Source organism: Balaenoptera borealis (genome assembly GCF_965194805.1).
Source record: "Balaenoptera borealis genome assembly, chromosome: 7".
Classification (NCBI taxonomy): domain Eukaryota; kingdom Metazoa; phylum Chordata; class Mammalia; order Artiodactyla; family Balaenopteridae; genus Balaenoptera; species Balaenoptera borealis.
Window position 1 is genome coordinate 89,708,373 of NC_138864.1, and position 12,874 is coordinate 89,721,246.

A 12,874-nucleotide genomic window follows, 5' to 3' on the forward strand; every position below is an offset into this window, starting at 1 on the left:
TTTTATTTCTTTTTCTTCTCTGATTGCCGTGGCTAGGACTTCCAAAACTATGTTGAATAATAGTGGTGAGAGTGGACATCCTTGTCTTGTTCCTGATCTTAGAGGAAATGCTTTCAGTTTTTCACCATTGAGAATGATGTTTGCTGTGGGTTTGTTGTATATGGCCTTTATTATGTTGAGGTAGGTTCCCTCTATACCCACTTTCTGGAGAGTTTTTATCATAAATGGGTGTTGAATTTTGTCAAAAGCTTTTTCTGCATCTATTGAGATGATCATATGGTTTTTATTCTTCAATTTGTTAATATGGTGTATCACATTGATTGATCTGCATATATTGAAGAATCCTTGCATCCCTGGGATAAATCCCACTTGATCGTGGTGTATGATCCTTTTAATGTGTTGTTGGATTCTGTTTGCTAGTATTTTATTGAGGATTTTTGCATCTATATTCATCAGTGATATTGGTCTGTAATTTTCTTTTTTTGTAGTACCTTTGTCTGGTTTTGGTATCAGGGTGATGGTGGCCTCAGTAGAATGAGTTTGGGAGTGTTCCTTCCTCTGCAATTTTTTGGAAGAGTTTGAGAAGGATGGGTGTTAGCTCTTCTCTAAATGTTGGATAGAATTCACCTGTGAAGCCATCTGGTCCTGGACTTTTGTTTGTTGGAAGATTTTTAATCACAGTTTCAGTTTCATTGCTTGTGATTGGACTGTTCATATTTTCTATTTCTTCCTGGTTCAGTCTTGGAAGGTTATACCTTTCTAAGAATTTGTCCATTTCTTCCAGGTTGTCCATTTCATTGGCATAGAGTTCCTTGTAGTAGTCTCTTAGGATGCTTTGTATTTCTGCAGTGTCTGATGTAACTTCTCCTTTTTCATTTCTAATTTTATTGATTTGAGTCCTCTCCCTCTTTTTCTTGATGAGTCTGGCTAATGGTTTATCAATTTTGTTTATCTTCTCAAAGAACCAGCTTTTAGTTTTATTGGTCTTTGCTATTGTTTTCTTTGTTTCTATTTCATTTCTTTCTGCTCTGATCTTTATGATTTCTTTCCTTCTGGTAACTTTGGGTTTTGTTTGTTCTTCTTTCTCTAGTTCCTTTAGGTGTAAGGTTAGATTGTTTATTTGAGATTTTTCTTGTTTCTTGAGGTAGGCTTGTATACCTATAAACTTCCCTCTTAGAACTGCTTTTGCTGCATCCTATAGGTTTTGGATTGTCGTGTTTTCATTGTCATTTGTCTGTAGGTATTTTTTGATTTACTCTTTGATGTCTTCAGTGATCTCTTGGTAATTTAGTAACATATTGTTTAGCCTCCATGTGTTTGTGTTTTTTACATTTTTTTCCCTGTAATTCATTTCTAATCTCATAGCGTTGTGGTCAGAAAAGATGCTTGATATAATTTCAATTTTCTTAAATTTACTGAGGCTTGATTTGTGACCCAAGATATGATCTATCCTGGAGAATGTTCCATGTGCACTTGAGAAGAAAGTGTAATCTGCTGTTTTTGGATGGAATGTCCTATAAATATCAAATCTATCTGGTCTATTGTGTCATTTAAAGCTTCTGTTTCCTTATTTATTTTCATTTTGGATGATCTGTCCATTGGTGTAAGTGAGGTGTTAAAGTCCCCCACTGTTATTGTGTTACTGTCGATTTCCTCTTTTAGAGCAGTTAGCAGTTGCCTTATGTATTGAGGTGCTCCTATGTTGGGTGCATATCTATTTATAATTGTTATATCTTCTTCTTGGATTGATCCCCTGATCATTATGTAGTTTCCTTCCTTGTCTCTTGTAACATTCTTTATTTTAAAGTCTATTTTATCTGATATGAGTATTGCTACTCCATCTTTCTTTTGATTTCCATTTGCATGGAATATCTTTTTCCATCCCCTCACTTTCAGTCTGTATGTGTCCCTAGGTCTGAAGTGGGTCTCTTGTATACAGCATATATAAGGGTCTTGTTTTTGTATCCATTCAGCAAGCCTGTGTCTTTTAGTTGGAGCATTTAATCCATTCACGTTTAAGGTAATTATTGATATGTATGTTCCTATGACCATTTTCTTAATTGCTTTGAGTTTGTTTTTGTAGGTCCTTTTCTTCTCTTGTGTTTCCCACTTAGAGAAGTTCCTTTAGCATTTGTTGTAGAGCTGGTTTGGTGGTGCTGAATTCTCTTAGCTTTTGCTTGTCTGTAAAGCTTTTGATTTCTCCATCAAATCTGAATGAGATCCTTGCCGGGTAGAGTAATCTTGATTGTAGGTTCTTCCCTTTCATCACTTTAAGTATATCATGCCATTCCCTTCTGGCTTGTAGAGTTTCTGCTGAGAAATCAGCTGTTAACCTTATGGCAGTTCCCTTGTTTTTGTTCTTTAATTTTATTTATTTATTTTTGGCTGTGTTGGGTCTTCGTTTCTGTGCGAGGGCTTTCTCTAGTTGGGGCGAGCGGGGGCCGTTCTTCATCGCGGTGCCCGGGCCTCTCACTATCGCGGCCTCTCTTGTTGCGGAGCACAGGCTCCAGACGCGCAGGCTCAGTAGTTGTGGCTCACGGGCCTAGTTGCTCTGCGGCATGTGGGATCCTCCCAGACCAGGGCTCGAACCCGTTTACCCCTACATTGGCAGGCAGATTCTCAACCACTGTGCCACCAGGGAAGCCCCTCCCTTGTATTTTATTTGTCGTTTTTCCCTTGCTGCTTTCAATAATTTTTCTTTGTCTTTAATTTTTGCCAATTTGATTACTATGTGTCTCGGCATGTTTCTCCTTGGGTTTATCCTGTATGGGACTCTCTGTGCTTCTTGGACTTGGGTGGCTATTTCCTTCCACATGTTAGGGAAGTTTTCGACTATAATCTCTTCAAATATTTTCTCTGGTCCTTTCTCTCTCTCTTCTCCTTCTGGAACCCCTATAATGCGAATGTTGTTGGTGTTTAATTTGTCCCAGAGGTCTCTTAGGCTGTCTTCGTTTCTTTTCATCCTTTTTATTTTATTCTGTTCTGCAGCAGTGAATTCCACCATTCTGTCTTCCAGGTCACTTACCTGTTCTTCTGCCTCAGTTATTCTGCTATTGATTCCTTCTAGTGTAGTTTTCATTTCAGTTATTGTATTATTCATCTCTGTTTGTTTGTTCTTTAATTCTTCTAGGTCTTTGTTAAACATTTCTTGCATCTTCTCGATCTTTGCCTCCATTCTTTTTCCGAGGTATGGATCATCTTCACTATCATTATTCTGAATTCTCTTTCTGGAAGGTTGCCTATCTCCACTTCATTTAGTTGTTTTTCTGGGGTTTTATCTTGTTCCTTCATCTTGCATGTATGTGTGATGATTAGGATGTCTTTAAGGTTTTTAAATTTTTACCTAGAATCTGAAATGAAGGTGTCAGTGTATTAAAGTAATACAAAAAAATCATTTGGCAAAAAGAAAGTCTAAGAAAAATAAAAATTGCAAAAAATAAAAACATCCATCCCATAATTTCCATCAAAATTCTCCTTGCAGCAACTCTACCCTGGCTCCCAGTTTAGGCTGCTAACACTTTTAGGAAATGAATTCTACCCCGATTCAGCCACAGTTGTGTATCTTATGGTACCAGGAAATTTTACTCTCTTGGATTCCTAAAACCAGGATCTGTCAAATTAATTGTCACTTTCTATTGAGTATGGTATGTGAACCACTACTTTCAAAGGAACACTGTTAGAAGAACTCATTTTCCCAGCCTTCTAGGTGATAAGGCTTTTGTTTGTCAGTTTTAAATTTGCACATGCATGGTTTGAACATAAAGAAAAGAATGTAAGTCTGTCACCAATGACTCTGGATTTGGGACCAAACATTAATGTTTTTTTTCTTTGTCTATTCTTTGATTATGGTAAGTAGCAGTTGAAACTTTTTTGAAAGAGACATCAAAACTCACCTTCACCTCCTGATTAAACTCCTTCAGTTTGATACTGTAAAATTTGTGCTTGATTCATGTTAAGACTGAATCATCTTGAGAGCACTTAACTTTTTAAAAATACATTGCTATTTTAATGGGGCAAAAAATTCCAAGTTGGAAGTCTATTTTCTAATGAAAATGATTTTGATTTTGAGCAGTGAAACAGTGATGTCAGTTGGAAGATCAATCTACCATATTTTCCAAGCAGAAAGGAAAGTTTTTCTTAAATATATCCCTTTTGGAATCAGTGGCAAAATTGATGTCTCCCTTTCTTGATTGCTAAGCCAGACTGGTATAGACAAAAGGGCTCCTGCACTGTATGCCTCTTCTCTTTTCCTTTAAATTCTGGGTCAAATTAAAACTTAAAAACGATAGTCAAGAAAATAATTACACACTGCTCATTGTTCTTGCCAGAGGGGGGATTGTAAGCAAACAAAGGAGAGCCCAGTGCTTTGAAGCTATAATAGGATTTCCCTTGTGTGTTTTTTCCTCTTTGTATAGTCATCAGTTGAGGTAAATCCCATTTCACTTAGTAACTGCCTGGATTAAGGAAGTTTTTGAAGAGACTAATTTACATAAAATAAGCTGATTTGAATAACTGGTGCTAGTTTTGATACTGAAAACAAAACACAGACCTGCAATTTTATAAAAGATTTTTGCTTGATTGGCATTGCCTCAGGTGTTTCTTCTTATATCAATGAGGTTAAAGTTTCCTTACTATGTTTATGCATCAGTGGAGAAGGCTGAAGAAAAATTTCCGTACAAATAAATTCTTTGGCAACTAATTGCTAGGCACTTTGCGTAAAAGTCGGTACTGCCTAAAATTACAGAAATATGAAACCAAAGCACAAATTAATTCTTCTGAAACTGAGGATTTAATGTTTACCTTTTTTAAATCCTAAAGAAGTGCTAACAATATTTAATGATAAAAATGGATACAAATTAAGAATTTCTTTATGTTTGAAAGTTAAATACTTATTGTAATAATCAAATAAAATTCTACGAAAAGTGTTTCGCTCAATTTTGTGAAAAAACCAAGATGTAATAATAATGTATAGTTTATGTCTAGAGTTTCATATCATTTAGGCAGAGGTTTCTGAACTTCTCCTGTAAACAGCACTTTTAGTGTCTGGTAACTTTCTCACTGCATCTTTAGACCAAAAGACTAACTTAATAGACCTATTTATTGAGTATTTAGGCCCAAATAACTTAAGTATTTATATCCTAGCATCATAGAAGCCAGTTGGAAAAATAATACACATAGAATGGAAAGAAAAATAATATTTTCATTCTTAAATACCCATAGTTATTTACTATTAGTATGTGTATGATTATGACACTGCACAAATTCTCAAACCATGGAGTAAAATGGACCTACTGCTCTCATTTCTTGTTCTGCATTGATTTTTGTTTAGTTCTTGATTTTTATCACAACAATTGCTGAAAATGTTTCACAAAGATATGACATCATTGCAATATATACATATACCAAATCATTATGTTGTACACCTAAAAATAATACAATGCTATATGTTACTTATATCTCAATAAAACTGGGAAAAAAATGACATCAAAAGGAATGTACATGTTGAAACTGAACTGTCTCAGAGCTGTTTTTTGTGTGGTGTCTGACAGATGTTCCTGTGCTTCCTTTGAAAATTAAAATATCCCGTGGCACCCTTATGAATTTGCTGCAGCTCCCTGGGTGGCTCTGTGAGTTTGAGAAGGGCAGCATTTAAGACAATATATTTTAGAAAGTTTTATAATACACCTTAATAGGTTAACTACCTAAAGCTAAATTTCTTGTTAGTGTTCTCAGTTCTTGAACTGACCATTAGTCATTAACTGCTAAAGAAGGTATTGGCTGTATTCATATACTCAATAAGTATCGATCTGTAATAATGACTTATATCTATTTCAGGAATAACAGAACGTTTTGCATGATAAATATCTGTTGGAAACATTGACTTATTTTAACTTTCCAGAAAAGCAGTATATAAGCAGCCTTCCAGTGGATCAGAGACCAGGATGGACCCAGTTGAAGAATGGAATAAATGACCAGATGAAAGAGGGATACCAGCACTCCCCATTTCCTAGACTATTTACCTGACTCAGTTGCCATAGCATTTCTGTCTTCTGCTTTGTTTGGAATTCCCATCCTTGTAATTGCTTCTTCACGAACACAAGAAACACAGGGCATGTGTTCAAGAGATTAGTGCTAAAATAAACTTATCATCTTGGGGAATAGTGGAGAAGCATACAGTGGATTTGGTGTTCTACCTGTATCGTTACCTGCACTCGAGTGTCAGATTAACTGTCTATTACCTAGAGAAGAAGAGAGTTGTGAGGACTGGATGGAGGACAGGTAAAATTTAGAGTGCAGATTTAGAGTCAGAGTGGATCAAACATGAAACAGGCAGAAGACAACATGAGGGCAAGAATAGGATCTAGGTTAGGGGAGGATGGAAGAGACTAGGATCTGCAGATCAAGTATGCCCATTCGAATGGGGGCAACTGGACTAGTAGGAGATAAGCTATTTCCAGTTGGTTACAAAACAATTCCATTGGATAGTCCTTAGATTCTTGACTCTTAGAACTAATAGTGTGCTAGATAGTCTCATACATAAATCTTTGTGCACATTTGTGATAGTTTCCTTAGGGCAAATTTATAGAAATGCTAGATCATAGAATATAAGTATGTTAAGACTTTTGGTACACTCTGTCAAAGTATTCCTCAGAAAGGTAATAACAATGAAAAGTCCACCATCAGTGTATGAGAATAGATACCAGAAATAGAAAGTTCCATTTCTTTCGGCAAGCTCCACCTAGGACAGTTATACCTGTACATAGCCATGAAGGGATTCTGCTTAAAAGGCCAGAAGTTGATTCACTGAGAAATACTAGATTTACAGTAAAAATTAAAAAAATAAGCAAGGTAGACTAAGAATGTTGTTTAATGAATACTGCCAAGCATCTGTGAACACTCTACAGTGAGATTCTGGCTATAAATTCTAATTCCTTCTCAAGAATGGGAATACCAAGCCAGAGTGGTACTAAAGGAGTGGTCTCTCTTGGTTTTGGTCTGGATACTTTTACTTTGCTTAACACAACCTTTAAAAATGATCTCATTATTTTTACTCAAAAATCTCCCCTTCTTTCTGAATTTTCCTGTCTTTCCTAGAACTACCATCCCCACATTTCACCAAGCCAGACCTGGGAATAATATAAAAAAAATACCATTTTAAACCCCACCCAGATCCAGCAGGCAATTGGTTACCAGTTGCTATCATTCTATTCTCTGAATATCTTCCAAACATACCCCTATTCTAGTGCCCTCATTTACACCTTTGTCATTTCTTGTTTCCTAATGTTCTTGCTACCTTCAGCCTTATATTTCTCCAGTCTATCACACTGACACTAGAGTGGAACTTCTAAACTACATGTCAGATCATGTCAGTTTCCTGCTCAGGATTTTAGATAGATTCCTATTGCCTACAGAATAGAAACTAAAACTTCTGTTCAGTCTTACAGGGTCCTATTCACCATAAAGCCCATTGTTATGTCACATAGCTGGTGTCACCCATGTACTGGTCGTGGTTTTCATCCTGAACCTCTTGCCTTCATCCATTTGAGGTGCCATATCCTGACTTGGGCCTTATCCTTCACGCTTTTGGTGTATGATTTATCTTCCTAGGCACAGCTTCTCATTCACCTTCCCACCTCATGCTCAGCACTGTGTCTCTGGTTTTGACCTCTTGTATCCTGCCCTGCCTATTATTGAGAATCTCCCTTTCTCCTGGTTGCTACTGTGGAAAAAATATATCCAGAGTTCTACTAGGCTCAGTGCATCAGTTCAGAGCAAAACTCTGTCCAGAGGTGGCCCACAGCCTGGGGAGGGGCAAAACTTGCCAGAAGGGGTTCATCTGCTTGAGTTTCAGGATTGAGGATCTCTAGCACCAAAACTAAGGCCTGCCATGGTTCTTAGAGGCAAAATTCCATCTCAAAGTTCTGTCTCATTTGTGGTTTTTCCAAGAAAGCTATCATAGGACTGCTATAGAGAGAATGAAGCTTTTAACAGACTTCCTTCTACAGGTATAGAAAGAATGGTTTCTATTTGCTAAACTATTTGCAAATGAGAAATGGTTTACGATTTGAAAAAGCAGAAAAGCACTTTATCCTGACTGAATCTTCGTATACCAATAAATAATAAGGTGACAGCTGAATTAAGCTGGTTATCCTAATTTTAATGTTTTCCCTGCTGAAATGTAATTAGTTAATGAAAGGAAACAAAACCTTGCCCATATAAATAACATAGACACATATTTATCTTATTAAAATACTTCTTATTGTTTCTGGTTAAAGAAAATATACAAAATAAATTTATTTTAAGAAAATAAAAATTGACATTACTGTTATTTACCTAAATCATATGACTAAAATATTTATAATTTACCTATTGAGTCTAAATTGCTTTGCTGACAATTACTTTATGTTTGATTACCTTTTGCATGGAAATAATGGCTATTAAATTTATGTGCATGGAAGATGAATATATATATTAAAATAAAGCAGTGCCGTAAAATGTATAAATAGGCCTTACAAGAATCAAACTTGTATTTATATCTTTGTTACAGTTTTTTAGAATTATGGTATGTAACATTTTTAGGTTGGAAAGGCTTTTATTGGCCTTCAGTCATACAGTGTATGAATAGATGAGGATGAATTAATTGGGAAAGTATCTGAATCCCAGACAGAATCATAGTGCCGATTTTGTCAGGGAGACATGGGAGATCAGAAGGGGGTCTCAGAATGGAAAGAGAAGGCAATAGTCATGCAGATCCGAATCTCAAACAGGCCATAAAGAGATGTTCTCAAATATTTGTTTTAAATGTATGATTTACATTTTCATTGAGTATTGAATAAATATTCACCAGATTGACACTTAATAAAACATCAAAGAGTAAGAGATTCCATTTTTTTCATGGAAAAAGAGAGAAAATATTTTAGGCAAATTGCCAAATGTTTAGGCAAATGTTGATTATGAAACACGTTGTGAACTTTTTCCAGATCGAAATAATTGCCTCTCACTAAGAAAAGCTTTCACTGACACCCCATCTTGAGTAGTAACAAACATATTGTAAAACCCATCCAACTGGTTAATAGTTTTTGGCTTTTAGGAGCGTTTTCAATAAGATAAAGAGATTGGAGTGAAGTGGAAGGGAGGCCGTCTGTTTCAGTGTTGAATTTTAATTTTCCGTTATTAATATAACAATTAGCAATTGATAATTATTCCAGATAAAAGCTGTGTTCGTAAATATTTAAAACAAGACAAGTGGGTGGCTTGGTTGGATAGCTTGGAGGGGATCTGGATCAATGAAACCAGAATTTAGTGGTTATATGGTTTGTGTTTCTTGTTAAATTCTGGAATGGTACTGGCATATAGAGCGGCATTAGATTAATTTCTTTTTTCACTCTCGTTTTCATGCAATTTCCCACATTATACCCTTTGCTATAAAACGTGCCATGTTCAATTAAGGTATGCTAGTATGTTGAAGTATTTTTCAACAACTCTGTTGAAATCTCATGAATGAGGTCAGTTCACAGGGTCAAACTAATACATGCTAAATGCTTGTATGTAATTTTTTATCTTGAGACAGGCTAAGAGGCATTTATTTGACGAACTCCCAAGAATAATTGGTTCTCCAACAACCTAGACAGAATAGGCTTTTTGAGAATAAAATAGGTCCTCTTTCATTCCTTTCCTGTAGCTCATTTGAAGTAGCATCTTATAACAATCCTAATTTTAAAGTTACTTCTATTCACCCAATGAAAGTAACTTGTTTCTTTTGATCCTTTTGGTTCCTGGGTCTTTAAATTGCTTAGAGCTATTCTCTCAAACTGTCACTGTTAATCATGAACATTTGTTTTGCCTTATGCTATTAGTAGGATCGAATTTACTCACTTCTTTGCATGATCCTGTTATACTGATACACTTAACATCTGCTATAAATGATTTATTAAGATTTAGTGAAAATTATATTTCAACGTATTTAAGGAGCAAACTTCACTGAAAACACAAATGATTTACTCACATGTCAGTACTCTTCAAGTCTTTCTAATTATAATTCAGATATAATTTCATTTCATTATTATTTTGGAGACCCAAGCTCTCACAATTTATCTTTTCCTTTAGGCAGCATTTCCCACCTAAACACATTCAGAAAACTTTCATTTTATCCAGGTAAGCACAGGCTTTTGGTTGCAATTTCTTTTTCAGATCAAATACATGTTTCAGAGTATGGAAGATTTTATGATTTTCAAATTAACACAAAGGCCAAGGTTAGGAATTTAACCCAATAGATGGAACACACACACACACACACACACAAGGAATTTGATGCTCATTTGTTTTTTTGTTCGTTTTTATATTGCTCACACCAAAATTTATTTCATTCAAATGCGTAAAATCACTTGGGTCACTGAAGCTAATGTAGTAAGTCCAGGCTTTTATGTTAAAGCATTAGCTTAATAGATTAATATGTCTCCTCTGAATAAACAGCCCTCTTGAGACTGTTTCAGCCTGTGAGTTCAATAAATTTACCAACCACACAAAAGCATTAGGCTTAAATAGGGTTCTCCTCTCTTGAGACATCAGCCTCACCAACACAGAATTAAACTTTGTAAGGGTCACCCATTGCATTTCCTTTCCCATGCTTCCCTTCCTTCCTTGTCCACACTCTTACTTGTTTTGGGAGACTTTGTGACTAAGGAGACAAGTGTAACCTCATTCTGAGTGACCTCATTCTTACAATAAGGGTAGACTTTATATATTTTTGTTGGTAAAATGGTTAAAAGGAACATCTTCAGAACCACTATGGGGAGGTGGGTAATGGGGAAATGCCTTTTCAGCTGAAATTGGGTCAGTTGACCTGAATCCATTAAGTACTCAGTGAATATTAACTAATATTATTATTATTATTAAAATAAATTTGCAACAATTTTCCATTGCTAGGATATGGAGAGCACAAAACTGCCGTAGCAAGGCAGAACACAGACAACACAAGACAGAGGCACATAAATAGAAAGCAACCCTATTTCAGTGTTAATAAATGAAATATCACAGGTTTAGTCTGAATATTTCTTTTTAAAGAGCACACTAAATCAAACATTCATTAAAAAATCCTTCAATAAATGTTTGCTGCCCAAAGCATACTTTGAAAAATCATTAAAGAGAGACTGAGAATAATCTACAATAGTTTTTTTTTTTTTTTTTTTTTTAGCAGTGTTTCAATCTGGAGGTCCATGAGTGAAATTTTCTCCTCAATTTATTTTGCTTGACTGTCAGGATGGTTTTAAAAATGAGTTTGAAATGAAAATGAACTTATCAAAACGTGTGGGATGCTGTGAAAGCAATGCTTAGAGCAAAATTTATAGCAGTGAATACTTATATTAGAAAAGAAGAAAAATTTAAAATCATTAATCTAAGTTTTCACCTCAGGAAACTGGAAAAAGAAGAGCAAATTGAACCCAAAATAAGCAGAAGAAAAAAAATAAAAAGAGTTAGAGCATAAATAAATTTGAAAATGAAAAAATCAATAGAGAAAATCAAACCAAAAGCTGGGTCTTAGAAAAGATGAATAAAATTGATAAGCCTCTAGCCAGTCTATGAAAAAAAAGGACTTGCATTACTAATACCAGAAATGAAAGAGGGGACATGACTACAGATCTCATGGAAATTAAAATGATAATAAAAAAGATAATAAAAAATACTATGAACAACTCTTTGCTCACAAATTTGATAATCTAGATTAAATGGACCAATTCCTTCCTTAAAAGACACAATCTGCTAAAACTTACACAAGAAGAAATAGACGATCTAAATAGGCCTACATCTATTAAATAAACAAATCGATAATTAATAACCTTCCAAAACAGAAAGCACCAGGCCCAGATGGGTTCACTGGCAAATTCTACCAAACATTTAAGGAAGAAATTGTACCAGTTCTCTATAATCTCTTTCAGAAGACAGAAGCAGAGGGACTACTTCCTAACTCATTATATGAAAGCAGAATAAGCAAACAAACAAACTGCAGAGCAGTATCTCTCATGAACATAGATGCAATAATCCTTAACAAAATATTAGCAACTGAATCTAACAATGTACGCAAAGAATTATACATGATGACAAATTGGGATTTATCCCATATATGCAAGCCTGGTTCAATATTCAAAAATCAATGTAATCCATCACCTCAACAGACTAAAAACAAAAAATCACATGATCATATTAATAGATGCAAGAAAAGCATTTGACAAAATCCAACACCCATTCATGACAAAAAACACTCTGTAAACTATGAGTAGGGAGGAACGTTCTCCACTTGATAAAGACTATCTACAAAAACCTTCAGCTAACATCATATTTAGTGGTGAGAAACTCAAAGTTTTCCCACTAAGATCAGGTACAAGGTAAGGATGTCCCCTCTCACCACTCCTTTTCAACATAATACTGGAAGTCCTGGCTACAACAATAAAGCAAGAAAGGTATACAGATTGGGAAGGAAGACATTGTTCACAAGTGGTATGATTGTCTATGGAAAAAATCCAAAAGAATTTGATATAAACCTAAAATTGATCTAAAAGAAAAAGTTTTCAAAAAGTAAGTACCTCCGTAATATAAATATAATCTATCTTCCATGATAAAAAAAAAATGAATTTGAACTACTTTACTCCAGTTTGTTACACACCCCACTACTCCCCAGTGTTTAGAAATTGGCAAGGTTTCTGTCTTTATATACCTGTATGGGATTTGTAGCTGATTGAGTTATGCTCTCTGAGAATCAAGCATTTATATTAAGGGTACTTTTATCCTGTCACAGAGATGTATGGGAAAAGAATGATGCTAAGTACTAACAGAATGCTCTGCTAAATCAGGAAGAACTTTCCAGACCAAACCAAAG